The sequence below is a fragment of the Erithacus rubecula genome (assembly GCF_903797595.1).
Source record: "Erithacus rubecula genome assembly, chromosome: 1".
Taxonomy (NCBI): domain Eukaryota; kingdom Metazoa; phylum Chordata; class Aves; order Passeriformes; family Muscicapidae; genus Erithacus; species Erithacus rubecula.
Window position 1 is genome coordinate 84,721,614 of NC_136658.1, and position 27,358 is coordinate 84,748,971.

The following is a 27,358-nucleotide window of genomic DNA, read 5'->3' on the forward strand; positions in this document are numbered from 1 at the left end:
ACTAGTGTCATAACAAACAAATGAGCCTGAATCCCAAAACCTGATGTAATCAAATTAATGTATCCAGAATCCACTCAAGATCTGGATTCATGTCACACATGTGGTTCCCATCTTAAGAGAGGACAAATCAATTCCTGGGTTGAAACTCCTGAGGTTTGTGCTCTGAGGTTTGAATACTCCATATTCAAAGACTTCAGCCTACACAACAGTTACAAATGAAATATGGGGGGTGGGAGGAGTGCATGCGTACACATAGCATGCAAAGGAAGCAATTAAATGTAAACCCAAAACAATTTAAAAAGTGATTCATGGCAAAAAGTGTTCTGATGCAGAGACTCTAAATATTTGTTCCTTATATTGACTTGCTGCAGCTAGCTGAAAGGGCACAAGATTGCATGTAATAGACAGTGGGAATTTTGCTGGGTTTGGTGAGCCCCCTTATAATCAAACATTTTAAATTATCTGGATTTATATTGCTTTTTACCCTTTTATTTTTCTCTCTTTTTTTTTTTTTTAAGTTCCTGAATATTAGGCCCAGTGTACTGAAGACAAAGCATCTTCAGTTTTAATTCACTTTGTCTCTTGAATTCATTAGATTTTGAAAGCTTTCAAAGGAAGTCACAGGTAGGAATTAGAGAAAATATAGAAAGTGGGACACTTCTGACGGGCTTGTATGTTTCTAGTGTCTAAAGAGAAAGCTTTTTTTTTAAACCAAACTGTAGGAGGGTTTGTAAAAATAGATATTTACATTTACATACTGGGACAGATCCTCAGCTACCATGGAGCAGTATTGCTTCATCTTCCTGAACAAGGCTAACCCTATTCACCACAGCTGCCTCTCACACATGCACATATATGTGTGGACTATGTCCAGGACTCTGTATTTTTCCAAATGTACAAAAAGCTGCTTCTCCCTCCAAGTGCTTTTGCCTGTGCTCTAAGTAGTGAGAGTTACAGCCCTCTGTTTTTAGCTGAGGGTGGTGTCTTCAGGGAGTCAGGGTGTGAAGAAATGTTGAAGTGTAAGGAGAGGGACACATGAACAAAGGAACTGGCATGAAACCCAGAGAGGAAGGTGATGGAGAGAAATAGGAAAGAAAATGGTATCCCACATAGTCATGCTGTGCCAAGCAATGTCTACATTCACAGCAACAGGGAGTTAAACTGTGATTATGTAGCAACCATGACTTTTGGAAAACACCTCAGGTATTTCCAGCTAGGTAACAGTAATAGCAGGAGACCTGCTACTGATAGCGAGGTGGAGAAAAAGGAGCTCTGTGCTCAGCTGTGCTGTTGCTGGAGTCATGTAACACACCACAGAGAGTAGGTGTCACATCAGATAGTGCTAATAGGTGCCAACAGCCACCTTCGCCCCTTTTGCCTCAGTCTTTCCCTGTGTGAGAGTCAAGTGAATATCAACGGGAAACAACTCTGTATGACTGTGTGCTTCTGCCCACACAGTGTGGCCCTGGTAGTGATTCAGACTGTACTGGACTCCAGTGGACATAATGTACACTGAATATCCATAATAAATAATAATTACCACAGCAGGGGGCAGCAGCCAGCTGTGGAGGAAGAGTAGGGCCAGCTGCTGGAAGAGATGTAGGCACTGGCTGAGCATGCAAGCTGGGCACTGGGGAGGGCGAGAGGGCCATGGCTGGGAGCCAGTGGCAGCTTTCTGCCAAGAAGAGGGAGATAAAAGCACAAAAGAGTTTCACCAGAGGGAGCTGCTCCTGGCCACCCCTCAGCAATCGGTAGCGGCCCTGATCCAGGAGGGAAGGCTGATGGCAAACAGGAGCATCGCCAGCCTGTGAGCACGGCCAACACTGCTCACACACACCATGCTGCAGCTAGAAGGATGGGTGTCTGTAAGCCAAGCAAGCCTGCTGCAGGGAAACAGCCCTGCACAGACCTCTGGCGTGCAGGAGACTCACACCTCCTCCAGAAATGAGGACAGACCTACCCTGCTCCCCTCAACATCTCCCCAGGTGCACCTCCAACTAAAGCAGGGTCAATAATAGCCCAGAAATTAGCAGATCCAAAAGAGACAGATAGGCACATGGTCAGTGCTTTTCTGAATCCCTTGATGCTCAGGTCTCCTTGATTTCATCTACAGAGAAGTGTCCTGGCAGCCCTGAAGATGCCCAAACAGCAGCGTTATTATTTGTCTGAATTCCTCTGAAGGACTGACACTTAGTGCTTGGGTTCCCCAGGTGGCATGGTAAACAAAAAACTGTTTTTGAACACACTGCACACACTCAGCAGTCCAGTCATCCAGCATGACTAAAATTTAGCATAGATTTAAAATATTTTTGTAACCCCTCTGGAAAGTAATTTTTAAGACCAAATCAGCTCACCAGTCTCATTTTCACAAGGCCATTCACGGCATGCTCCTCACAGGCCAGCTTCTAAACAAGAGTTAACAGCATCTCAGGGTCAGCTCCTCTATTTGTTTCATGTAGAATACTCAACTCTTGCACCAGAACAGTGTAACAATTAATTACCACATGTTCTCTGTAATAATTATGACAATGTGACACATTTCCCTTGAATTTAGCATAGTGAAATTTATCTTTACTTATATTCATGTCTTACCTTCAAGTGTGCTTTCCATGCCTGGCTATTTTTCTCTGAGTTCAATTGCAAATAGATAAAACCTGTTTGCTTTTCTCTCCCAAGAAGGAGCATGTGTATTTCCAGATTCTATTCCCATCTACACAAAAAGGAAAAGTCACACACAACAACCGAAGCTTAGTTGGGCTTTTTTTGCTCTGTTCCTGGTTGGCTGAGCATAGGCGGTGTAATATGGGTGATGTTAAAGCAAAGCTGCTTTTCCTTCCTTTCTCAACATAGCTGCTGATGGATTTTTCAGAGCCAGTAAAAATAAGGAGCTGCCGTCAGAATCTCAGTTTATGTAGCCCACAAGAGAGTGAAGAAATTGAGAGAGGACATCCCAGGAAAATAGTGTATAGTATCAGGGAGAAACATCCTTTATTTTTTGGGTAGTAGACAAGCATGTGTGAGCTCAAATGCAAATTCATGGGAAAAGAAAAAAGCCTATATGTTGAACATATATACAGTTCAAACATAAAGAACCAGATTCTTTCTGAATAACTTATATCTGAACATCTGACCTTAAGAACCAGCCTCAGCTAAGTGCTGGCAAACACCAAGATTTGGAAGGAAGTTAGGGGTGTTGCACTACTTTGAAATCTCTGTTTTGAACCAGCTGTCATTACGAATGTCTGCTGGTACCCCGTCAGCACACAGCCTGAGCATAATGAGAATGAGCCAATGGAGTACATTGAGCTATGCTTTCTTGCATGTCCTTGTAGCTCAAATTATGCCTTCACACAGCCATAACAGGTAAGCTCTGAATCTACTTATGCCACATTCTAATTGGTTCCATTTGATTTGTGTATATGTCTCTCTGTGAGTGTTTGTATATACATATATGCATATTTATATGCACATATGTATATTTGGACATCATTATTAAAAGTAAATATGCATACTGTCACAGATTATTGCTATGTTCATAAGAGATTCTTAGAGTAGTTTGCTTTATTATACAATAAAACCATAGAAATTAATTGCCTTCTTTAGAATAAATAAGGAACACAGGACTCATTGTACCATATATGTTTAATAGTTTGGACATCTCAGTGCCCACATAAAAACAAAGAAACATGTATTGCAATAGGCAATATAATTATTTCAGCGAGGAGCATCCATCCCACACTCTTAAAAATATGAGATTCAGCATCACGAGATTCTAACATTATGTCATCAGCTGCACGAGTTTCACAGCTTATCTTTATGATTTTATCTTACAGAAGTAAACTCCAACAAAAATGTATAACACTGCCAATTCAACAGCACATGCATGTTATACTAGCTGTAAAGATTTCAAAAAGGTGAATAGCATCAGCATTTCCATACATATGTGTGCACTTACATATATACACACATGTATACACACATGCACACATAAATGCACACATACAGGTCTGTGCTATGCATATAACCTGTCTTTAGTTAGGCCGTTATTTTATAAGGTTAATTCCAAGCACATTAAATTTGAAAACAATGTTCTATACAGTTGACCAATTTAAAGAAGTCCCTGCTGGTGCACAGAAGATCGAGCTAGGTGAGATCATTAAGCATCATCGGATGAGGCTTCAGGTAGCTGAAACATTCCTTAATGAAAATTTAAAGAGAGCAGATTAAAATTATATTCCTCCAATCCAAGAGAACACAAAGGTAAAGACAGTCAATTACAACCAAGATCTCATCTAGCACAAAAGCAGTGTTGTAGTTTGTAGATCAGAATTTATTGCATGAAATGAGCAGCTAGGCTTGTGACTATGTATATAATTACTTTCTACAATGTACTCTCCTAGCACTCAGATGTAGTTATGGAAGATTATGTCTTCCATAATTTTAGTCTGTTATGTTCATGACCAAGAGTTAGAAAATCTCAACAGCATCAAAGATTTCTTCATCTGTGCTACTCTGTCTTTTACATTATGAGAAATCTTAAAAAAAAAGAAATTCAAAATGCCTTGTACTTGTTTTTTGGAGCTCCTAGGTTACATGTTTTAATAGTGTTTTGTGAGTCAATAAAGCAGCACAAAGGAAGTGGTTTAAACAGGATACTTTACCTGTGTGCCTGTTCAGAATGCTTGCAGCTTTCCCATGGACACATCAGGAAGGGCTTTTGGTGACAAGACACTAAGGGTGGTCAGCTCTACACCAGATCTGTTGTTAGACCAGAAAAATGCATCACATCTTTAAAATCTCATAACTAAAAAAGATACTGACAGGCAGTTGTGTGACAAGAAGAAACGAAGAATTACAAGACTTAAAGAACTGCTACATTAGGGAAGATTATGTGAGCTAAGTATCTATGAGTTGCCTTAATGCTAACTGAACACAACATCACACTGGTTAAAAGAGATCAAAGAAAGGAAAGAAGGAAATTTGCAAAGGGACGTAAAAAGAAGAAATAAGATGACGTTAAGAAAGGAAAAAGACTCCTGACAACAAAATACTCTAGGCAACACAACCTCTCCCTTGAGATATGGCATCACTTAGGAAATTTAATCTAGGCACAAAAAAAACCACAAAAATATGCCATAAGAAACAACTTCATTGTGTCAGGAAGATGTACTGGATGACCCAAAAGATACATTGCTAATTGGTGTGCACCTGTTATCTGTGATTTTCCTTGCTTGTATGGCCAACTCATCGTTACTTGTCTGTATTTGGTTTCTCTGGGTCCCATCCAACTCACACTACAGTCAACAGAAGTTTCCGACAGGAGCGATAGGACCTCAATGTCTGTTCCAAGTCTTTGCTGTTCTAAAAAGCAGAGGGGAAAAAAAAGCCCACACTACTTTGCAAGAACTTCCTGCATCCAGTGTATTAATGTATATACAACTAGAACCCTTTTTTTTTTTTTTTTAGATATTTAAACCTTTTTTTCCTTAGAGATATCTGAGGAAATGTGCATTTGCTTTCACTTGGTGCAGATAAAATTTTTGCTAGGGAGTAAACTTGCAGTTCTTCTAAAAATAACTTCTAATGAAAATCTGCTTTGGTCATGGAAGAGTGAAGAAAACTCTACAGCAAACTAAAAATAAATTCTATATATTACATAGAAATGGCAGAGATCTTTCTACTGCTAAAACAGTAATGCAACTGATGAAAAAAACTAACTGAATTCTGAACTTATGACCATAGTTTTTTAATACTTTTACCCAATGCCTTAGTATATATAATCAAATAGTACTTAAAATACACTTGCTTTCAGGTAGGGAATCACTGTTTTGTGGCAGCTCAGTGTTGGCCCCTTGAGAGACACAAATTTCTGTGTAAGTGGGGCTGAATGTTCAGGGGTCAGGGCTGTACATTGGTGTTGTTCATATATCTAGCGGCTGGTATTGTAAATCTTTAGAGTAACATTTCTTGAAAATACTAAACAGACATTTTGGTAGCCAGTATTGAGCCTGTGGCTATACTGCTTCAGGCTGTGATCTTGTCAGGTTTTACAAGATAAGTAGGGTCAGGCAGGGTCACCACTTGGCTTGGTAATTCTAAGCAAAGGCAGGAGCTGCCAGAAGTGTCTCAGGCGATAGAATAGCTGTAACCGTTTTCCCTGAGCCTTTTCTAATATCCTGATGTAGACATAATGCCAAGCTGTGACACAAGAGCAAGATCCTCACCCTCTGCAGCCCTCAATCCATCATTTGCAAAGGGATCTTTCCCTGGCTTGGTGTGGAATTGTGAGGTTCGGTATGTGGGAGATGGCAAAATTCAGGTACTGCATGCACACTTGGTCCTGGATAAATAGCATGTAAATGTTTCATCAGGAAGGGATGCAGGTGAATGCCCTTTCTGACACCTTTTGGGGATGCTTGTAGCTCCAAATTAGGTTTTGTCCATGTCTGTAGAGCAAAAGACAAGCCTATTGAGTGAAGATCTTGTACACTAACTTTCAGCCTCACACACTTCTACAGAAAGTATTGAAGAGTTGATAATGAAATCCTTGCCCAATGGTCTACATTGCCAAGAATTTTAAATTGTAAGTTAAGCAATTTCTCCTCTAAAGTTCAAACAATAAATAAAATTCTATGTGAAAAATGGAGTCTTTTATTCCTTTGTTAAAATCTGATCAGAGTAAACTACAGATGTTAAAAGGCACCGTAGTTCAAAGAATTAAAAGAATCTTACAGGTTTTGTACAAAGAAAAGAGTTTTAGAGAATAATATGGAAAATATTATAATGCTATTATATAAATCAGTGGCACATCCTCACTTTGAATACGGTCTTCAAATTTGGTCACCTCATCCCTGAAAAAAGAAAGTAGAAATAGAACAAGTCCAGAGAATGGTAATAAAAATGATAAAAGTCAAAAAGATGGGAAATTTCTTGAGAAAAGAAAAAGAGCATAAGCACCAGCTTGTCTCTCAGAAAAGATATATCCTCATGGGACATTCACAGATGTGGAACTTTGGGACATGGTTTAGTGATGGACTTGGCAGTGTTAGGTTAATTGTTGGACTTGATGATCTTAGAGGACTTTAATGATTCTATTATACAAATCATACTGGACCGAACAAACCCTCTACATAAAAGCACTTAAAGCACATGCTGTTGTATCAGACATTCTAGAAAATGTGCTTGGACTCCAGCAGTTCTGGAAAGCTCTGGGACCTTTCATGAACCAGATAGTGCAGGTATTTTCCTCAGTGTACCTGTTGTTTTAAAGAACTTTCAGCCACTGGAGGCCAATCTGACTCATGGACAGTGGACAGTGCACAAAGCTACATATCAGCTACTTACTTTCCTTTGTTAAATCATAGGATCATAGAGTAGTTAGGGTTGAAAGGGACCTTAAAGGTCATGAACTCCAATCCCATCACCATAAGCAGGGATACCTTCCATTACAACAGGTTGCTCAGAGTCCCATATAACCTGGCTTTTATTATTTCCAAGGGTGGGGTGTCCCACATCTCTGGGAAGCATGTTCCTACGCCTTACCACTGTTATAGTGAAGAGTTTCTTCTTCATCTTAAGGCCATTGCCCCTTGTCGTATCACTGCATGCACTTGTGAAAAGTCCTTTTCCAGGAACTTGACTACACTCCTAACTAATTTTTTGGGTCTAACTTATAGAAACTTCACTTTTCCCTACTTTTATGTTCTGAAAGGCATAGATGGTTGAGAGGTATGAATCCATTGGCTTGACTGGCAACTTTTGCAGTTAAATCATTCATCTTCCTTGAAAATGTGCCATGTGTCTACTAAAACAGTCTCAGTCCCAAAAGATTTGCACAATCTCCCTCACTTTGTATGATGGGATCCCCAGGCTTTGCCAGAGTTCTACTTAAGCATGACTATAATATAAATAAAATTTTGTCCTCAAGATCTTTGAACTAATTAGCAGAAAAGGAAAAAATATTTCCTATCTTGCAAGGTGAAACAAAAAGGTATTGAATTTCAAATGGATGAAAGGAATTGCTTTTCCACGCAATGTACAGCTAATTAATGGAACTTGCTATCACATGGTGAGTACCTAGAGAAACAGAATCATATTTGTAAATGAGAAGTCATTTTTAGGCAAATCTTCACACAAAGCTCAGGTTGGGTTAAATTCAGTAGGATGCATTATGCAGATCAGACTAGATGATAATAATGGTTGCTCCTAGCCTTGAAAAATCTGTGAGTTTTAGTAGCTGCTACTGCACAATGATGTCTAATCATCCCAGTGGCTCATGGCATGTGCTAATCAATAGGCAGTGTCAGGACAGCACCTTCACCCATGGTAAACCATAACACTGGGCCTTCAGAAGGTCAGAAACGTCTAGGAGGCTTTCCAAACTTGTGGCTGTCACATCTCCTTTTAAAGTGGGACAAATCCTTCCTCTTCCAGCCCTTTATGGAAACCCTGGAGGCATCAGTCATATTCATGCTAGCATGGTGTGTCTTCAGTCTGTCTGCAGTCCAATAAGGTTTTGGGCAAAAAAGGTTTGGAGGAAGGTGAGGAAATCAAAAGGTCACTGGCTGCAATTAACTGTATCTTTTGACTTGTGTGACAGCACACACTGGAGTCCCAGTGCCCCATTGCCCAGACCAGAATCCCTTCCTGCCCCATCTAAACCCAGAACTGCCCACAGGAACCTGTGGAAGCAGAAGGCCAATCTTCGGGTCCCATGGTTGTGTTGCATAACTGAACCTTGGAAGCAGAACAACATTCCCCATGGACAACTGTGTTCTCTGACATTTCTGGCACTCTTTTCTACTTGAGATATCCTACAGTGGGGGCAGAACCAGGGGATCTCATTCGTCCTTATTGCCTTATCTCATGTTTCCTTACTGTGGTGGGGCATGATAGATACCTGATTCATCTCTGAGCTGTTAAGAATATGTTAATGCTGACAAGGTACCAAGAGAATAGAGGCACTTTTTTCCATGATTGCACTTACCTGCAACTTCAGTCATCTTATGGGCCCCCCAAGAAATCAAGGAGGGTGTCTTCTAGTGAATAGCTGTGCTGGGGTCATTTCAGTTAAGGGAAGTTGTTTCAGCCCTGAGGGTTGAAAAAGTTATCTATTGGGGGAAAAAGAAAACAAAAATAATTAAAAGAGGCAAATCAGCTCCTTACACTAGTGGTTTTATGCCACCAAGATATATTTTCTGTAAAGTCACAGAATACACATAAAGTAAGCACAAAATGCTCATGCAGTTGCTCTTCCAGGATGTTTGTAATGGCAAGGTAGATTGTAAATTATTTCTTTGGAGGGCAGAAAGCACAGTGGAAATAATGTATATTATTCATAAAAATGATTGTCCTGTTCACTTGTATACCTCTGCAATTTATTCTGTAACAGCTTTTTACTTCAAAGAAATCACTAGCTAATGACATCTCAAACTTAAAAAAATCCACTTATTCACAACCCTGCCCCTGAGGGAATTCCAGCATGTTATCAGAAATTTTTCCAAAGATCATTAACAGATATTACAAACCAATTGAAACTGAGTATTTTCTTTGCAAATTACTTTTAACTTTAGAGCTATTGAAAAAAGACATTGAGTGATTTAATTTACTTAATCTGTCTACAGATTGCAGCTATGTGCATATCCTGTGATTGCATTTCCAACAAAAAGCATATATAACTATCCCTAATAGGGATATTTTTCTAAATTATCGTACAAGATCAGTAAGATCTCTGCAGATATTAATGTTTACTTTTTCATTTAGAAAATTGCACTCAAAAAAGAAATGGGCATTTTTATTCTGTTGTTATTTTAGAAATAATAGCACACTTATACTTATTTTACCTGCTATTTTAATTAAAACTCCAATAATCATCATATCCTTGGAGGATATGTTCTACTGATTTTTCTGTAAAATCACTGTATTTTCATTAGGCTGTGAAGACGGTGTTTTAGAAACACCTTACACAGCAATGAATATACCAAAAGAGATCCTCTATCTTGCACCAATCCAAAACAACAAGCTAATTCAGCAGTGGAGGGCTGGAGATTGTATCTGATTTTGTATCTCATTCCCTTAAACTCCTCCCAGAGAACCTTACATGTGTCAGCACCACTTCAGCAGGAAGTATGAAAAACCTCTTCCCCCATGAATATTTAGCAAGCAGCTTCCTAGCTAGGGTTCCTGCTCTCTTTGCAGGTAAGACATAAGGGCTTGAAGCCCCTGAAGCTTGGATAGAGTTTGAAGTTATTGCCTTTGAATGACAGTGAACACAGCTGCTGTACTTTGTGTGCTGCTCAGTCCTGATCATGTGTTACAGGACACTCCTGGTAGACACATGGGTGAAGCAGTGGATAGTTTGAGGAGGTGAATCAGGATTAACTGCTGAGAAGTTCAATCTAGCTGATCTGGTGACTGGCCAAGAGGCAGGAGCAGAAAAAAAGGTTTTAGATGTCTTAAGAACTTTCTCATCAAAAATGCAGGTGATGAAAAATGCAGGGGGTGTGTAGATTGGGAACCTGGACTTGGACATCTATAATCCCACAGGAGTCTCAATCATCCCCTTTTGTGGCCTTGGGCCCAAAGATGGCTATTCAAAGACACAGATTTTTCACAGGAAACAGGTACATAAACGTCTTTTCATATCTTGCTTTGAGTGGTGGGAGAAATGTGCAGGAAGGGTGACAGAGAATTTGCAGGTGGTAGCACCTTCCTTGGACAGTCTGCATCTTCTTATCAGCTAGGTCAGAAGTCTGCAACCAGTCTAAAAACTTTCCATTCCCAGTACTATTGAACTCTCACTCTCATACTATATTCCTTTCCTTGGTTACAACAGAAAGATTTCACAATTAAAAGAATTTATTTTTTTCACAGTGCATCAAAATACATGGGATCAGTTAAGCAAATTTCCAAACTCCATCAAGAGCTGAAAAAAATTACTCTCTGAGCTACCTGATTTCCAGTTTTGTTCTGCAAATACTAAGAAACCATAAATCTTTACAAACTTGTTCCTGCCACCATACTGAGGAGGTAGGTAGGCATAAGAAAGAAGAGGAACTGGGTGCTACTGAGCAATTAATATCTAGGCAGGTTACTGGCCTGGTTTTAACCTACACTGCATTCAGATAAGTGCAAAGAGAGGATAGCATGTCCTTTTTCCCTGATAAAATTGCAACCTCTCATTCCTGCTCTTCCTTCACCCCCATGACCTGCTCAAGACACTTTTCTAGTCATGGTCCAAACCTCTAGTTTACAGCCATAATAGCACTGAGACTGTCAGTAGCTGTCTCTGTGAAATCCAACTGCTTTTCAGGATCCCCTGCTTTCAGATGTGTTTCCCTCACCCTTCTGCCACACATTGCAACTGGCATTACAGTGTCAGATCAGATGGCACACATGGAAAGCCAGAGCCCCAACACATTTGCTAGTGGCTTTTGCTTCTCTTAGCTGTGCAGTTTCTGGTGCATATCCAGCTTCAGGGACAAGTCAATTCAGCACTCCATCCTCCCTGTCTTCCCTCCTGCCTTCCCTCTCCCAACAGTCTTGTGTTGTTTGTTGCTTTACAAACACCACCCACCTGGTGCTCTGGACCCCTTCTGCAGCCCCTTCTACTTGGAGACTGGTGACAGAAGCCACCAGCGTGCCTCTGTCAGGGGTGACTTGGACTTTCCACCTGCCAGCATCGGGCACTGTGCCATCAGCTGCCAAACTGGCACAGCTCCACCGGCTGCAGCAGCTGAGTGCTTCTGTTGTCACTCAACCCAGGACATCTCCACGGAGTCTGATAACACATCTGCTAATTAATGCCAGTTGTGATCATTGGTCAGATCCTCAACTGGGTTAAATTGAAACGGGTCCATTTAAGCCTGTGACAATTAGCAGAATCTTAGAGCTGACCCGGCAGTTTTCTCTATAATGTGAATACATGTCTTGTTCAAAGTGAGTAAAATCCACCAACAAATTGCATAGAAACTACCAAATGATCAGAAAATTAAACTAGTGTTAGTAACTCCAAGCCAAGGCCAAATTGCAATGGTGAGAAAGAATTGATAGTCCCAGCTATGTTAGCAACTCTCTGAGCTATCCAAGCTCCTTAAAATAAAAATAATTAATAATAATAGATGTGCTTCTGGACACATTCACCTTTCTGTAAAGAAAGCCTAGTCTGTCTTTTAAAAAACAGACTATCAGAAAATTTAAATGTGATTCTATTAACTTGTAAGCATCTGTTACTGAATTCCAATTTTAAGACTTGTAAAGCAACATCAGCAAGTGAAAAGGAACAGTTCAAGAATTTTCTTTGTATTTTGTTTCTGCCCTTTGTCAAAATTTTATTTCAGTCAATACTTCCAGCCTGTTAGGTTGCATCACCAGTCCTCCCAATTATAATAAGCAGAGTTGTAGAAGACATTAAATCTTAAAACAGAGGTAAGTAAGGTACTCCTGGAAATAAAGCAAAAGTTTGATATTTTGTGTCAAAAGGAACTGTGATTATTATTATAATTTATTATTTGTTAAGCACTGACAATGTGCTCAGTTCTGCTGATTAAGTTTTTCTGAGCAAGTTCTACTGATTATCTTCTGAGGACAACACACTGTACTACAAAGAAGATATGTGACAGCTATCAAGACTTTTGCTTTCAAGACTCACTTAGCAAAACAATTACATGCCAGTTATGCAGGTTTTATGGAAAAAAAGGGGAGAAAATGCATAAACTGAGTAAATATCATGACTTTTGTGTTCACTAATTTTCCTACTCCAGATCTCGCACTTCAGCACTGTCTGACAATCTCAAAGTTACAGTGAGATTTAAGGAAGATCTAAAGCCTCATCCCTGTTTATATTCAGTAATAAGCATCATGTTATATTAGAGGCAAGCACACAGGCTGTGTTGCTAGAATCTGTCTTTGGATCTGGGACTCACTCCCCAGCAAGGGCAGAGATGGCTGAATGGGGCCAGCCTGAGACAGACAAAAATCAGAACGGATCCAGACCCACACATACATCTCCTTCATGCCACAAAGCAGATCAGACAGCTAGCCCATTCTCTACCCATATGTGGTGATTTGACCTTACAAAGACTTTGAGGGTGCAGGTGCCTCAAGGGAGCCTTCCTATCCTTGCTAGGCTCACAGGGCTGTTTTCTTTGGCAGACCTATTGTTAAGTTTCTCCAGCCTGAGCTGTAGACACGTTTTTTTCAGGGCATCTAGGAGACAGGGATGATTGGTTCGTGCTGGTCTAGAGGCACTATAGATATTCTATTCCTGTGAACTTTGTGCTGGTTTATATCTACTTTAGCATGTAAAGAAATCCCAGTTTTTTCCTCCACCTTTACCCTCAGATCATTTATGTATAGTTTACCTCCAGGGTGGAAGATTGCCCAAAACAGGCATTTGTTGGCAAAATAATGTCCATGCATCTGTGTATGCACAGCAAGGGACATGGCCGAGGACTGCTCTAAGAATCTTAGGCCAAATTTGCGTGTCAGGAGGGTGCCAAACAGACATTGTCCCTTGCCCCAGCCAGGCAACACCTAGGCTTTCAAACCACAGCACTGCCAGGGTTCCAGCTGTGCAGATGTTCTTAGAAGAAAAATTCTCTTTTGTCTGCTTCTATCCTTTAGCCTGCACACTTCCCTAAATCCTGCCAGCATGCTTTTTTTTTTTTTTTTTTGGTAACTGACAGAAGTGAGTTCTTATATAAATCTTTTGTGTGAAGATCAAACTGAGCACATGTAGAGCTATTTTTTTTTTTAGGGGAAAATCTGCCCTAAAATAATCATTCCATGTTATCCTCACAGAGCGTCTGCAGTGCCTTTTAAAATGCATCCAAGGCCACCCTCAAGACCAGACTCAACTCTGTCGGGCGGCGGCTGCAGCTGAAGTCTCTGTGCATGCAGGGAGGGCAGAGCCTGGGCAGCCCAGGGCAGCACTGGGGTCAGGGGCAATGCAGCTGGAAGGGACCGTAATCTGAGTTGCTCCTTGTAGACAATGTCAGCCTTTGTACTGATAGAAACTTGTGGGGCAACCTGGGAGCCGAGCTGGGTCATGTGAAAAAGGTGTTTCTTTACCTAGCCAGCTTGGACTCCTTAAGCATCCAGCTGGCAGACCCTGAGGTTTCAGTCAAATCTTGTAAGTTAACATTAGTTTACTAATAGACCAAGGAGTAGAGGATTTGATTGAGAAAACACAGCCTTTCATTCACAAACTCAGGAACCCTTGTAATGGAGAGGAGAATCAGCAAAAATGATCGACTGATAACAGTACTATTGGGAAATTCTTTTTAAAAAACGAAAATACTAACGAAGATAGCCCCAAATGGCAGTATACAACAGCAGTTTTCGGATCAATTTCAGTGCTGCTTTGTGTTTCACTATTTACAATTTAATTACCAGCTAGAAAAATGATCAGGTATTAGGTGTAGTGAAGCCCCCATGTGTGACACCAAGCAGTAGTACAACTCACTGTAGCAGCTTATCGTTGGGAAGCCTCCCTCTCTGCCTTTTTCACTATTTCTCTTCATCTTGCTTCCTTCTTATGCTCCCAATTTCCTTAAATACAATGTAGTCCGAGTTTTACATCCAGCTCTAATTTTCCCAGAAGGGGCAGCCCTTAAAAACGGAAAAAGTTCTTTTACTCAGGACCATGAAAATGGACTTGCACTTCAGTGCAGCCATCCAATAGACAGATGAAGCAATTCCATTAATATTAACACATTCTACCTGTGCCCATCCCCCAGCAAAGCTTTTGCCAAAACTGGAACAAAACCCTAATCTAGCCTTTATTAAAGTGGAGAAAAATCAACTTCCTTTCCCTCTCGCATTCATTTTTCACTGCTGTGATTTTCTAAATTTCAGGCAGGCCTATGACCAAGAGCTGCAGGGCCAAAAGTGGCTGGATGTGCCATATTCCTGGCCCAAATGGAAGCAGGAAATACTAAACATCTTGCATGGAAGCCTGTTCTCATCAGGTTTATAGCCCAGCTTTTTTCATCAAAAGCAGTGAGGATAGTACACAGTTCAGAAATGCATCCAAGCATATGGGAGTCTCTCTACACTAATCCTCCTTTTGAGCTTCATCCAGCACTAAATCAGAGCCACACCGAAGAGAGAAATAATGCAATAACTTGTGGAAAATACATGGCTCTTCTCTGTTAGAGTATGGAAAATCAAACATGACTCACTCTTCTCCTTAAAAATGGTTTGAGGAATATTAACAGCATAAAGCATGACAGAGACTGGAAAAGAACAATAGTCAGATACCTTTTAAAATTGCCTGCTCTGGGACTGTACATCCCCGTGCACCATAGGCTACACGTGCAGGGCAGTTTTTGCTGGGACAGCACCAACAACCTTGGAAGAGTAACACAGTAATGGCACAGGTGACAAAACTCACCTGAGAGGCTAAGGAAACAACTTTTTTGCAGTGAACCTGCACCATGCTGACTGCATTGCAACTGCAGCCACCACTTCAAGAGGTCCCCTGAGAGCATCACTGCTGGAATTCTGGGGAAGAAGGGCTGCACAGTCTTACTTTCCCAGAAAGAATACAGGGCTCTCTGTCTGAGGGAGAGAAAGGGCTTTGCTGAGCTCATCCAAGGACAAAAGGGCCCTATGGCTGCACCGAGGCCTGAAGGGTGTGCTGTCAGTGCTGCCCTGCACGTGGCAGCAGACAGGCACAGTGGTGACACCCTGCTCTCCACCACAGCCTCTGGCCTCACCTACTGAAAGCCGAAACAGGAAAAAGCAATAAGAGGATGTCTGCACCAGCTTCTCGAAATGATGTAGCAGGGAAGCACAGGCTGATCAGGGCTTGAGCCCTTCATTCCTTTTTTTGGTATGTCAAAAGTAAAAAAAAACCATTCAAAGTACAACTCTGATCCACAGGCTCCAAACGCCACACTCTGGACCTCAGACAGGTGACAGAAATAAAGGTTTTTAGCAGAGCTTGCTTCAAGAGTGCTGATGTGTTAGGGAGCTGAAAAAGAGTTGTCAGTTGACAAAATTATGTGGGTAGTTAAGGATACAAGTTAGGAGAGGGATTGGCTATGTAATTAGCAACAGGAAAAATAAATGCAGCTCCAAGCACACAAGCAGGTACACGTGCAGAGCCAACTTAGAACTTGAAATCAGCCTATTGTTTCCATACATAAGGACTTGTGTACAGCCTGCTTTTTCCATAAATAAACACCTTCGAACTAGAATTTTTATGATCACATTTATTGCCTTTTCGTGATTAAAACTCAGAAAATCCTTTTTTTTTTTCTTTTTTTTTCTTTTTTTTTTTTTTTTTTGTTTTGTTTTCTAAAAGAAAGGAATCAGTATTTGACTCCCAATTATTGAAAATTATTGACTAAAATCTTATTTGGCATAACTCAGCCTCGCTATTGTATAATCACAGGATTATAGAATTACAAAATTGTTTGGGTTGGAAGGGACTTCAAAGGCCACCTAGTCCAACCCCTCTGCCATGTGCAGGGGTACCTTCCACTAGACCAGGTTGCTTAAAGTCCCATCTAACTTGGTCTTAAACAATTCCAGGGATAGGGTATGCACAGCTTCTCTGGACTACCTGTTCCACTATCTCACCAGCTTCTTAGTGAAGGATTTTTTCCTAATATCTAATCTAAACATACTCTCTTTCAGTTTGAAACTAAATTGCCATCTACAAAGCATCTACAGAGCATCTTTACTGAAGCTTAAGATTTTCTCCCATATGCTGCTTCTTTAGAACAACTTGTCTTCCTCTTTTTTCTTTTTTTTCCTTTTTTTCCACAATATGCATCTGGTTTAAGGTGACTTTTTCTTTCCCAGCATATGGAGCTGAATGATTATGATGATTTAGATTTATTTTAAATCACAACCTATTAAATGGAAAAATAAATGCTAATATGTTGATATCATTTACTTCTGAATGAATTATTGATATGAATGAGTAGTTGCTTCTATCATAATTACTCTTTATTAAATAAATATATTTTGAATTAGAGATCCTTAATTAAGAAATCACATTTTTGTCTGAAAATTGTTTCTCTGATGCTAGTATAAGAAATACCTTACATTACTCCATGGAGGAAAAAAAAAGGCCTTGTGAAATTATTCTATTTTTTTATCTTTTCCTTTGCTCTGTGAATTTGGCAGTGCTTTGTGCATATTCCCTTTCACTGTTTCTCTCCTCTAATCAGTTAAGTGAGGCTCTTTCCCCTCTGTTGTTTGTGTGGATCTGTCACATAGCACCTAGACACAGAAAAAACCATTTTAAATAGGAAAATGCAAAACATAAAAACTAAAGGATTGAGGATCAGATACCTGAAACTCCTCTCAACATTTTCTTTCAAGCTGTGCACGTTTCAGATTAATAGTGACTCTTTAACATAAATAATGATCTAATGGAATAAATATGAAATAGAAAGAATCATAAAAAGAATTTTACATTTAAGAATGCCATCTGTGTAACACTTAGCCTAACAATGAAATCATTTCAGTGCCAAAACAGCTCACTCCGCTTCCAGCACAAGTTACAGGAGAGTGTAATGGCTTTGCAAAATGGCATAAAAGTCTGAGTTCAATCACAGAAGGAACACCTGGGTTCAAACTCACTCTGCTTCACATAGACAATGGATCTCACGCACGAGTTTTGAACTCATCCCTGCTAATGTTTCCACCTTGAGTCATCACGAATTTTTCACAAAGCTGACAATTTTTATTGCAAGGCAATTTACATACCAGAGGAGAAGATTTTGTGGGTCAGTGTGAGGGGATCTTGCAACAGCTATTACACTGATTCTCTGTTTTCCAGCTGTGGAATCCAGAGTCAGTATTGTCTGACTGAAGTGGACAGGACTCAGAAATAGACCCTGTTTAAGTGTAACCGTAGCAAGAAAAATTCCCTCATAACGCACTTAGGACTTAACACCAGACCAACTATCAGTTTTTAGGACCAGTGTCCTAAGCTACAGGTCTGTCTGGGCACACACTGGGAAGCTCCATGTCTCAGAATGGAGATGTTGTTTTTGTGAAGAGGGAAGCCAAGCTCTTGCCATGTGCAAGGCGGCGCAGCAGAGCCATGCAGAGCACAATGGAGATTGTTTGTTTATACCAGCAGAAGAGAAGGGAACATATTTGTTTTGAGTGAGCTGTGTTAGAATACATATTGTTGTATATGCCCAGGCCTCATTACACCATGCTAGTCTTCAATATGGATCAGATCCTAAAACTGCTCGACATACTGAAATAAATGTGAGTTCTACCCACAGAACATCTCCAGACTTAGGCCTCATGTCTGTCAATGTCATCGCAAAAAAACAAATGTTCAAAGAAGAAAAACAACAAAAGTATCTTAGAGACTGTGAAGGATGCCCACGTGTGGTAGATGCCATTCAAGGGTATGCTAAGGAATTACTTGAAGAGAGAGACATCCACATACCAAGACTGGAGAAAAGACTGGGCCTGAAAAAAAAGGAGAGAGCATTAAGTTTCACTGAAAGAAATATTTCTTATTTGTATTTCAGAAGTTACTCTGAAAGCAAAAGGAAATTCTTCCTTCCCATCAGCGATGAGGCCACATTAGCATCTCCTCAGGCAAAGGGTGGCCACAGCTCAAATTTTGCTTAAAGATATAATCGCGAGGGCATTCACAGAGGAAGAGTTAAAGTGCTGTTCAATAAACAAGTGCTGTATGCTGTATTCATATAAGGAAAGGTATGAGCCAACAGAGAGAGATGTTCAGCTGCAATCAAAGAGGATCTAAGCCTAACTGAGCGCTCACATGACAGTTGGGATCATTTCGGATCCCTTCCAATGAAGATAAAATAGCATCAAAAGCAGAGAGGTTTTTTTTCTTTCTTTTAAGGATGAAAACATAACATCATTAGTCAAATTTACTCTGAACTTCCACCTCCTCATGTTGATTTGTACTCAGGTTCAGTAAACATATCTTTCCATCAAGGTAAATAAATGTAAAAGCCCATCAGTAACTTAATTGCTTAACGATGGATGCAGTGTGGAGTGTAACACTGTTTCTGACTATACTGTTGAAGTTAACGACCTCTCAAAAACACCTATTATACAGCTTGGCAGTAAAAAAAAATCTGTTCCTTCTTGAAAATCTGCTTTTAAAATTTCAACCATTTTTTCTTGATGTTGGGGAGGAGGTAGAAACCTCTGAGGACAATTTTTCAGGTGGACTGATGTAAAATGGAGTTTATTCATTTGAGATGCCATCCTTTGTGGGCCTGCATGACCCAGGGAAATTAGGCTGAAGAGAAGTGGGGAGTCTCCAATGAGGGCTACACAGCCCAGGGCAAATACCTCCAGATTAAACTGCCCATGATTCTGAGTGGGGCCATTTGCTGGGAGGGGTGGAGAGCTCAGTCCACAGATGTCAGGATCCCACATGCGTAGCACACACCTAGGGACATCTGGGAATGCGCCCTCTTCCTCTGTCCTTGCACACCTAGAGCCCTGGACTGAGGTCCCAGGGGAGAAAGTTGTTGTTCCCGTTAAAACCAAGCTGTTTAATAGGGTTGAAGGCAAAATCAGCTCTCCAGTGAGAGAACAGTGAGGGAGGATGGCATGCCAAGCATCTGAGAGTGAAATCTGGCTCACGGTGGGCAGGCAGGCACAGTGCAGAGGCACAGCTGCCAGCCTGACATGATGGATCAGAAAAGCTACTAAGGAGCTGTGAGAGTCCAAGCAATTGGAACAAAGCAAAACATGAAAAGGCAATAGGTCAGACCTTCTTTGCAATCTATCAATTAAACAAGCATTCACTTCCAAAGGAGTATGATGTCCTAAGCAGTAGACATCCCAGCACGTGATTGCTACTGTGATGGAGGGACAGGCTTACCAAAAGGAATTAATAATAATAATTACTAGTAGTCCTAATAATTTAGTTGAAGTTGTACTTTAGCGATCCCCTCTGAGGAAATAACATGGTTGGGCACTTTGGCTTAATTCTATAGACCCATACCAGCTTTACTCAGTCTGTTGGAAAACAAAGGTGTGTTCAAATCTGTCCTTTACATGAGAGACTTGTGCCAAAATCTTATCCTCCTTCAGTTAGGCAGCAGTGGCGAGTTCCGCAGAATTGGCTTTGGCTGCTTTCTCCAAAACCCTGAAGCTTTCAGAAACATTCATTTCTGCTGGCATCACTCAACAGCTCATTGTTAGGATTTGTTCTCATTGGCATGCATGAACTGAGACTGATGTACAAGGTGATCCAGAGTGACAGCCTTCAGCCCCAAAAGTGGATACCTGCTTCCCTGAGAGTCTGGGGACTCACACTTGACTCAGAAGGATATATGCAAAAATTATCTTTCCTCTCTCATTTGTGTGTGTTAAGGGTAAGTGTGTTCAGCCAAATTAGCAATCAGGCAAACTGTGCATGCAGAAATCTGCACTTGTACAAACTGTGCATTTTTTTTGTAACATTCCAAGATTAAATATCTTGACAAAAGATGAAAACCCTTTAACAAATCTGCCCCTAGAGAAAAGTAATATTTTTTTATTCCATTTACTGTCAAACTACATATAGTTGAACACAGTCCTATAGGTTGATTTGTTGCTTTAAATAATGTCACTAACATCCAGATATCAATGTGATGGTGCAGAAAAAAAGAGTTCACATTGAGCTAGATTCAATTACAGACCTAGAAATTGAAATTGTCTGATGCTACATGCTTAATTCATGTCTGTGTGACTGAGAAAGGGAGTATCTGGTTTACCTTGAATTTCCTGCCTTAGTGTGGTGAAAACATGACCCATCGCATTAATTAAAAAATAGTTTACAAATGTAACTTAAGTGGTATTGCACTGGCAGGAGGAGACAAACACCTTTTTGTCCTTGACATGTTATGTGATATAAAGGAAGCTGTTCAATAGCTTTTTTCTCTATTCCAAGGTAGGTCTTACAATTCTCACTGAAGAGCAGGAAAAAAGGTATGATGACACCACAGAATAAGAAGACAAAGATTGTGCTTTACTTAAAAAAAATTTAAGCATTTATCCCCCAAAACCCATCTTCTGAGTACACTGTTTAAACAGGTGCCTATAGGTAGTTATCACATATGTTATGCATGTCTATATTTATCTAATTTGAGCATTGTACCCAGGTTGGTATTTTTATGTTTAATACCCCAAAATACCATATCACAGCAATGGACTTTCAACCAGCACACATTTGACTACTGATTTCACATATGCGGCTGGGACTAACTTTTCTCCTAATATGGTGATGGCACAGGCACTATTTAAATGATTCCTGAGCCTTGTAAATATACACCAGATGTATCTTTTGTAAATGTTACATTTTTCAACATCTCAGCATTTGTGAATAGTTGAAAGCGATGCCAGCCATGCTTTAATGGGGCACAGAAGCGTACTGCATTCAAAGAAATGGCACACCATTGCAATAGTCAAAATTACAAGTGCTGTCAAAAGCTACATTTTTGCTTTATTGATTAGCACCAGGTAACACCATGCTTTACATCGTACCTTCATACATGCTTCTTTCAGCTGATGATGTTTCCCTGCAGATGGGCAACACAGAGAGGGATGTGGAACTCCCAGGGCTGCACTGGGAAAAGAGAAGGGCAGAGGCCTGGAGACCCACGTGTCCCCTCAGTCACTATGATGGCCCAGGTGGAAGCAGAAGGGCTGTGGGAGCTGCCACAGTCGCAGTCACATCCCACTGCCACAAGGATGTGCTCACCATCCCAGAGCTGGTGAGGGAACAAAGCTCACCTTTCCTGCAGGTACTGATGTAGTTTGAAGCCACAACACGTTTTCCTGCAGCTCAGGCTGCTGCTGCTTGGTCTTGGTTCCCTTGTTGCAGAGGGAACTCAGCACCAGAGAGAGGTATCTGCCATTACAGACCTCTCCATCAGCACAGGGTGAATTCAGCTGTAAGAAGAAGCCACCTCCTGGGCCTTTCCAGACCTCTCTTTTTCCCTAAGCTTTTCCTGACTCTCCTGTGTCATTGTAGAAATCTCACTGAAGACTCAGGAACACTTGTGTAACAAGTTAAGGGAAATATGCTCTCTGCACCTTCTACCTCCTGGCACTTGCCCTACCCATTACCACCATATCCAGACTGCCCCATGGTCTCCCTGTTAGCACCAAACAGTAGAAAGAGCTGTCAGAAATCAGTCATCACGTGTGCCTAAAAATGCACATTTTTGAAGGGTTTGTCCCCCAACTCTCCCACAGATAAGAGGAAAGACCTTTATAATATTGCACAATTACTATTATTTGCAAGGTAGAGTGCTTTTGCTCAGTGAATTTTGTGCTGGAATTGCACCATGCGTCTCAGTTTAGCAAATCAGCTAAAATCAGAGCTAGGTGACACAGGACAATAAACTTAGAGGGAATGGACTAGACATAATGCCCCACTACAAGTATTATTTCCAAGTTCACAGGCTTGCAAATTAAAATGTCCCTGGATCACTGCCATAAAAAAGAACATTAAAAATCAGGGGAAGAGGTCTGGGCATCTGTTAGAAGCATCTAATATATACCAAATGTGTATGCTGAGCTTCTTAGATATATGCATTGCTGAAATATAGCCTATGATTAATGTAAAAGCAGAAATATTTTAATTGTATTTTTCTATTTGATATTCAAATGAAAAAATATATCTTATTAAACACAACACTTGGCTTTGCTATTTTAATAAAAAATAAGTTGTTGAGGAAGAGAAAAGCAAAACTACTGATTCCTTTCCTTATGATGATCAAATGAGCCTTTCATGTTTGTATCTTATACTTCACTTTTTAGCATTTTGAGGCAAATAGCAGATATCAAAACTTAGTAAATAATCAAAGACTTATTCAGTTTTCCAAACTGTCATGCTGCTTATCTTGTAATAACTGATCTCTTAGGTAGCATAAGCTATTTAATTGCTACTGAAGATTATTTGAATGAAAAAAGAGACGACATTCTCCCTTACCCCTCAAAAAGACAAAACTATATTCTTCAAAAAGACACATGCCGACAGATAGATTCTGATCTCTTCTACACATGCACAAGTGCAGTAGCTAATTTTACAAGATTTGATAGGAGCTGTGTATCTGAGATTACACCCTGTCCTCCAGACTGCACATTCCACATGGAAAATGACTTAATTTGGAAATAAATTTTGTTGCTGATAAATCCAGACTCTCAAGTCTCTGGGCATCCAAAGAACCAAACCTATTAAATTATTGTAAAAAACAGCTAGTGCATTTTAAAGGGACTTTTTACAGTGTTGGCAAAGTGCGTATTCATGTATCCCCCCTGACATGATAGACTGTAATGGCTCCAGTCTGTCATGTCAACCATCTGCATATTAAACAGTCCCTAAGTACACATTGACACAGCAGACCCTAATAGCTCTGAAGCCGTAACAATCTATTGAGTCAATAATATGCATGTTAAAGAGCATCTCCTGTACTTCCATCAATATCTTTTATCTTTTCCTTAATTCGTATCTTCTTTTTACATGTATATTCAGAGTTAAAGTTTTAGGAGCCCTTTAACGTGCTGCCACAGATGTGAAACATGTGGCACAGAGACACACATGCAGTAGCAAAATCCTTCCCTAGTATTGGGGCCAGACCTTAAAATAAGAACCATAATATTTTTTCCCTGACAGCACACATTCTTCCAGATAAGGTGGAAATAGCCCCTCTTTTCTGCTGGGCTGGACCCAGTGATAGTGAAAAGCCTGGGAAAGGTTTCTGATGATTTCATGGGCTTTGGATGGAGCCCAGTGTGATGATACTCATTTCCTATTATGCGTTTCCTTCTAATTAAATGAAATAGGTCACAGGGGGGAAATGAAACAAAAGACAAATGTATTTACTTACAATAATATCAACCCCCCAAAAACGGCAATCAAAAACAAGAGAAAAGATAATACAAAACATACTGTCTCTTCATTAACTTGAAATTATGTCTGTTACCACAGTCTTAATTCATTCCTGCGTGATCTTGGGATCTTTTATATCATGGAAGAGGGAGACTGTTATTTAAGCATAAGAAAATGGAGATTTAACTTCTTTTGCCTAAATAAGTTTGAAAGAAAAATTCTAATTTTCTTTGGCTCAACTTCCCACACTATACCATGCTGCAATCCTCTCACTCCCTGATCACAGGACTTTCCCATCTTCTTCCAATCTTCTTGCTCTCTGTAAGCATCACAATTGGTCTTACACATGTAAAAGTGAAACCAAAGTGCAATTTGTGTTTCCAAAATGTAGACCCGAGGACAGGGAGGTCACTTGACCCTATCAGCAGATCTTAGCTGTCCTAAATTCCCTTCTCCTTTCCATTAATTTGATACCGATGTATCTTTGATGCACATAGGTTTTTATTCCAGCATATTCTTGATTAACTTTCACTCCAGTGACGGCAGAATCATGGTACTCTCCCTCTTGCTTTCCAGGAGTGGTGCGGTTCGTCCAGCTCCTGCCTGCACCATTCCATGTCCCCAAGGCACACCAGACCAGATCATCCTCTGTGCCTCATTCAGTACAGCATTCCCTAACTGCATGGCAAGCACTGAAGGCACCTGCCTTCTATTAAGTCCTTGGTAACATCTCGTAGCCAGCAGGCTTTTCTCCCCAATGCAATGGCAGGGAAGTGAATCAGATGCCCACATGCATGCCCAGGGATTTGCCCAGCCATGAGGCAGGTCCTCAAAAGCTCAGACTAGCGCACAAACTTCATCTTATATGTGTCTTATCAGGACAGGACTTTCTAAACTATGGATAACACAGTACTCACAAAGCCTCAGTAGTCACCATTTGACCTTTTTCACTGAAGATCTAGAAAACAGATTTAGTTTTCAGCAGGATATATTTTTTTTTCCTAAATGAAAAAAAAAAGCTACTGAAAAAAACCTAAGCAAATTAACAAAACCTAAGGAATGGGTGCCATTCAAACAAACAAACATACATACAAACAATAAAAAAGATGACTGAAAGTCCTGATATGTTGCCTGTATTTCCTTTAGCTGAGGGAGGCAGCCCTAGTATAGCTCTGGAAGTGCTTGTTCCTGATAGAAATGGTTCATTGTCAACTCCTTTCTGCAATGCTGCGGTTCATCACCAAATTATAGATGAAGCACACTCTCTCTACAATATTATAGGTACAGCCATGTCCATTTGAGGAAAATAGGTCCTCTCTGGACCTCCTGCAGGAACTCTCTTGCTATTCTGGTACTTGCTGTCTAGGAATCCAGCAGCCCCAACCAGTCCAGCCCTAGTGAAAGTAGGATACAGAAAGGTTTGGATCATTTATACCATCCCTTGCTCCTCTGGCACTTCTGTTTGTCCCTGATGAGCCTTGTAGGCTTCCCAGAACTTAACAGATTTACAAGGCAATGGCAAAGAAGGACAGGAGGAGGGCTGCTGGCCACACAGCCAGAGTCCCTTAACAAAAATCCTCTGCACCAAGGGTTACTGGTGGGTCACACTCACTCTGGATGGCCATGTGCTTCTGGGAATTGTTCCACTGATTTAAGTGGATAGGTCACCTAGTCCAACTTCATGGACTTAGAGCAACTGATACTTGCCACCAAGCGAAAGAAGAGCCACCAGTCTTGGTGTGTAAATGAGATAGGTAAGAGATAAAAAGGGAGGGCAAGTGAAAGAAACATAATGCTGTAGGTAAAGTGCTCCATGTTCCCCCCGCAACCTTCTTGCGTGTGCCATGAACGTAGGGTGGGCTCGCTTCCTGCTGCCTTGTCCCCCTCTTGCACAGCCTGTTCCATTCCCAGCCACAGCTGAGCCTAACCCAGGCTGGCCTGACCCTGAACGGAAAAATTACTTCAGTGAAGAGGGCTCTGTATCCTCAGGCAAATGCAGGAGAGCAAAATTTGGGTAGGGCTATGATTTCACTGCCTGTGTGCATAGGATGTCTCCTTTCCTACACAGAGGAACGCTGGCCACCCTTCCCACTTTTTTGGTTCTCAGTGTTCATCACTGCACCTGGAGTTATCTCCCATTTACCAAGGAGTTGATTTAAGTGTCTGACTCAGTCACATATGTTTGGCTCCCTTATTCAGAGTAAGATTTGGCCTACTAGCTGTGAAAACAGCTTATATCACATGTGCTGCAAAGCCTAGCCAGAACAGGCTGAATAAAGGATGAAGTTTAATCATGGAAATGTTGACCTACAAATAGAGAACAAAATGTTAAACCACATGGTATAGGGTGCTGCACGCCCCAAATATCAAGGAGAGGAAAGAAGAATTGAACACATTTGGAAAGTAAAGCTTACTGTTTGGGGTTTAGTTGTGGGGTTTTTTTTTTGTTACTTTTTCTTTCTGCATATTTGGAGAGTCAGACCCACACTGTTCCCGCTCGCAATGACACCCTGGCATCCGAAGAACAACATAACACCCACCACAAAATGCTGCTGTTGGCTGGCGCCCTCTAAAGCAGCGAGGTTTGGTGAGGGAGGTGAGACTGCCAAAGGCGGGTGAGTGGGGGTGTCACAAGAGAACAGGACCTGGTCGCCAGCATGACCCCAGTCTACAGGACCTGGACAAACTGAGGAGAGGTAAACGTGACGAGGGTAAAGACCCCTTTCATCCTGTGTCCTTGAAAACTAGCCCTGCCTTGCTACTTATAGCTGGGGGTAAAGGGATGTTGTCATTATTTGCACATCATCTTCCAGCTGGGACATCCTCACCTTTGTGTGTTTCACACAAAGAAGGGCAGTGGTTTTGGCAGAGAGTACATTTCCATTTTTAATCACAGCCATCACACAAACAGTTCATCTCACAAGATGGGAAAACTTTATCATAGGCTTTATTTAGCATAATTTTGGGTACTGCAAGCGACAACGAATAAATTTTTTAATCACTCATCTTGCTTTCAATAACTCGTCGGCTTTGTCTTTAGGTACACTACATTTTACACAAACGTGGTTAACAGCAGCCGGCCAGGCCTTACTGACTGACAACTGTTCTTTACAGGATTTCTATGTGCCAAGGAGCTGGACAGTAATATCCATTTGGTATTCATGGAAGGTACTTGCAGAACAATAATGACAATAATTGCTTCTGATTCTTGTGTTTACAACACTGCCAAAGTATCATTAGAGCTTTATTTATAGATAATAATGCTTATTAATCACACATATTTGAATTTTGGAATGTATTAGATTAATATTCTTTTGTAACTTGGTTCTGTACTAACGCTATGAAAAGCACTTTCTGAATACAGCCCACTGGGAAGCGCTTGCCTCGGTAAAGTAAAAGCATCCAAGCCATCTGCAGGTGAGGGACAAAGAGCACACCTCTTCCTCAGCCAGCAAACACCAAAGCCGGACACACCAGCTCCAAAAGCAGTTCCTTTGGATTAAAACCAAGGGC

At 40.8% G+C, this 27,358-nt stretch overlaps 1 long non-coding RNA gene across 1 annotated transcript; it reads right to left on the minus strand.

Annotated features, from left to right (window-relative positions):
• Positions 1–3,635: 3,635 nt before the first annotated feature.
• Positions 3,636–27,358, minus strand: LOC306800414. The gene is made up of 5 exons (XR_013773822.1): positions 27,283–27,358; positions 8,987–9,110; positions 5,209–5,361; positions 4,662–4,758; positions 3,636–4,197 (listed from the first exon to the last, which is right to left on the minus strand). It is a non-coding gene; the product is annotated as an uncharacterized lncRNA (long non-coding RNA).